A 3,990-nucleotide genomic window follows, 5' to 3' on the forward strand; every position below is an offset into this window, starting at 1 on the left:
TTAGCCAGCACCTGCTTTTCAGTCTGGAACTTGAAGTCCCACAGGATCTTAGCTCTGCCATTCTCAACCACCTTTGGCGGTGTCTCCCGTTTGGACTTGAGGACTTCCAGTCTGTATTCAGGACAGATCCTTTTGGTTATGCCTTTCAGTGTACGCTTTCCCAGCTAGCATTTTATACCCTGCTACTAAGTGCTGGTCTGTCTCAGGGGCATCTTTGCACAGCCTGCATCTTGGGTCTTGTCTGGTGTGGTAGACCGCTGCCTCAATCGATCTGGTCCTGAGTGCCTGTTCTTGTGCTGCTATGATCAGAGCCTCTGTGCTGTCCTCCGGTCCAGCCTTTTCTAGCCACTGGTAGGATTTCTCGATATCAGCCATATCTTCTATCTGTTGATGGTACATCCCATGGAGGGTCTTGGTCTTCCCTGAAACCTCCTCTTATTCTTCCTCCCCATCACTGTCTTCTACTGCCTGAGGTAACCACTCAGCAGTTTGTTCCAGGGGGCTGTCTATCTGATGTACTCGTGGGTGTTCCTTGTTTCATCCTGGATATTGGCTCTGACACTCACTAACCCTCGGCCCCCATCTTTTCCCTTATCATCCAGTCTCAGACTGCTGGACTTTGGGTAGAACCCTCCGTGCATTGTGAGGAGTTTCCGTGTCCTGACATCTGTGGCCTTTATGTCCTCTTTTGGCCTCTTTATTCCAGCTGAGTATCTGATGACTGGTAGGGCATATGTGTTGATGGCTTGGATCTTATTTTCCCATTCAGCTGGCTCCTCGGGACCTGCCTCACTCTCTGGAGGTATTTGGCTGTAGCTGACCTCCTTGCTGCCTCCTTGTGGTTTTAATTTGCCTGTAGAATACCCAGGTACTTGTAACTGTCCTGTATGCCTGTTATCCTGCCATCTGGTAATTCAACCCCTTCAGTGCTCACCACCTTTCCTCTTTTTGCCACCATTCAACCGCACTTGTTCAGTCCAAATGACATCCTGATGTCATCGCTGTAGATCCTGGTGAGGGGGATCAGCGAGTCAATGTCTCGCTCATTCCTGACATACAGCTTGATGTCATCCATGTATAGGAGGTGGCTGATGGTAACTCCACTTCTGAACCTGTATCCATATCCACTCTTTGTAATGATCTGACTGAGGGGGTTCAGGCCTATGCAGAACAGCAGTGGGGACAGTGCATCACCTTGGTATGTGCCACATTTGATGGTTGCCTGTGTGATTGTCTTTGAGTTGGCCTCTAGTGTTGTTTTCCACTGCTGCATTGAGTTCTTGATGAAGGTTATCAGTGCCCTGTTGGCTGTGTATAGTGCCAAGCACTCCAGTAACCCCAGTAACTATGTTAAACGGTAGCAGCTGGATAGCTCAGTAGGTAAGAATGTCGGCTTTCTCGCCAGAGATCAGGAGTTCAAACCGCGGTTGGGACAAGTCTCCAGTAAGAGTCCGTGGCTTAGACTCCTAATGCTATACAAGGCAACTACCTCAGATATGAGTGAGAGTAATATGAATAGAGTCATACCAGCTGGGACGTCACCCAGGTTAACAAGGTCCGCATCAGGTGTTGGGGGAACCATGGCAACCTGATGAGAAATGTGCTACTGGGACATGAATACCTATTCATTGACAAGGGCTGAGAACCTTGAACTGATGGAACATATATATATATATATATAATATACACCACTGATCACAAGATGGATGAAGGTGATAACACTTCTGTAGCTTTTGTTTTTATAACGATGTGGAGTTTTCTATGTAAGATAAAGCTTGCAACAGGGTAAAGCCTCTTTCAGGCCAGTAAACCATGAAGTCGTCTGCGGAATAAGCAGCCTGAAAAAAAAAACCCCCGGACTGTCAGAGATGTGAGGTTGTTGTATTATCATGTGTAATTGTGTGCCTCTCTTCTCAGTGGTTTAGACTACCATTATAGTTTAAATGTTCAAGTCGATGTTCTGTGCATATCATTAGTTTTTGATTATCGTTTATTTGATGATTCGACTGTCCAAAACTCAACAGTAGAGACGTCAGCGATGACTTCGATTTTTTTTGTTTTGTTTGTGTTTGTTTTTGTACGTTTTCTTACACATTGCATCCATTATCCATTGCCCCATGTTGTTACTAATTTCTCCTGAGCTTTTGCAGATCAACTAAATCTCTGGAGCTGGCACAGTTTGACCAATTAACATAGTTGCATGAGTGTTATCTTGCAGCTGTCTACAGGGTACAATAAAACACACGATCTTGTTTCTGGTTAATAAATCTTAACTTTGTGTTGAGCTGATAAACACCGTGTTGCTGTACGGCTGGGGAAAAAACCTGCACTGGAGATCTGCCCGTGGAGGGATTCTGACTGGAAGAGAAGGGGGTGACCTTGCTTGCAAGTCTGAAGAGGGGAGTTTGAGTCGAGTTCGAGCCTTTTTTATTTCACGGGTTCGTATAATTGTGTCAAGCGGCCGTGAACAATGAGGCCGCGGAGGGCAGCCGCGGGACGTCTGTGTTAGCGGCTCTCCACCGAGTGACACAGACACGGCAAGACAAGCTATGCTGGGCTTCAAAAGGACTGTACCCCCCACCACCACCCCCCGGCCCACCTCCCCACCCAACCCCTCCCCACACCCCCCCCCAAAACACTACCCCCTCCCCAAGAAGATTAACACTGTTTATATGTGACCTGGGCAGCTCTAATTTCCTCCATCTAAGAGCCAGGAGGTTGGCTCGGGCTGCTGTTGTTAAATTCCCAAATGTAGGTAGGGGTGCTCGGAGCTGGGGGGGGGGCGGGGTTGGTGAGGTTGGTTTGGTTGGACTACATAGTACTTAAAAAAAAAAATCTCCAGATGTCTGCCATGTCCCAGCTGAACAGGCTCAGAGTCTGGTCCTAATTTAGGGGGTGTGGGAATGAGGGGGGGGGGTCCTCAGGGCCTTATATGGAGGCGGAGGACCTGTATCTTCAAGTGCAGGCAGCATTAAAGAAGACGGATAAGGGTGGTGCAGAGGCACCGGGCCGTTTTATTGTGCTGTGATTTGAGTGATACAAGAGACGTTTCTGTTGCCTCCATCCCCTGCAGACCCCTGCCAGACTGTTGGCTCCTGCGTTTGTTTAAGGTGCGGGGAGGCAGCGGACGGCCATTAACGTTATAAGGCGTATTACTGAAGGAGCGTCCCGAGCGCGGGGCTCTCGTGGCGCTGCAGCGCTGCTGCAGCGAGTCGTTTATACCGCAGTGCACTGCAGTTACGGGCCTCCCCGCATGCGTCTGTCTGGGTATCGGTCCTTAGTGATGGCAGTGAGACGGGCTTGTGCGGTGCAGACATGTGGTTCTGATTAGACCATCATTTACCCCCTCTCTGTCACCCTGCCCAGAGCCGGCAGACTGATTGTATTTGCAGAAGGCCTTAGTTGGTACAAAATGTTTATTATGTCGACCGGCAATTATTTTTTTCTCCCTTCGCGCGCGCGCACGCGTGCACACACACGTGCATTGCACACGCACATGCGCGAGTGCACACGCACATACACACGTGCATACGCGTGCATTGCACGTGCGCGCACACACTTAGCTCATGATCTGTCTGAAACTTTACGAGTGTCTGGCTGACGGTGTGCGAGGCAACCAGTAATGCACACGGTTAGCAAACGGAGTATATACACTTCCGCAGACGGCCGAATACGCTTCAATTCATTAAACCGGGTCAGGAGATAACGAGGAGGACTATCTGGCGTCCAGGTCCACGTTTCCATGATGGATGCGTGTCCGCTACCGTCAGCGTGCGAGAGATGTGCAGGATGGAAGCGTGCGCAGCCAAATTCCAGCGCGCTTCATCATTTTGTCTGAAACGCGTTGGTGACTGAGCTGCAGAACTGCGCAGGCTGCCGGGGACCGTCCCCCCTCCTCCCCCTCCCGTCCCCCCCCCCCCCCGCCGCCTCTCCTAAACCGAGATATCGGAATCGTTTTTGTGAAATAACAGTCTGGACATAGCCGCAAAA

This window comes from Lampris incognitus, chromosome 6 (assembly GCF_029633865.1).
Source record: "Lampris incognitus isolate fLamInc1 chromosome 6, fLamInc1.hap2, whole genome shotgun sequence".
Lineage (NCBI taxonomy): Eukaryota > Metazoa > Chordata > Actinopteri > Lampriformes > Lampridae > Lampris > Lampris incognitus.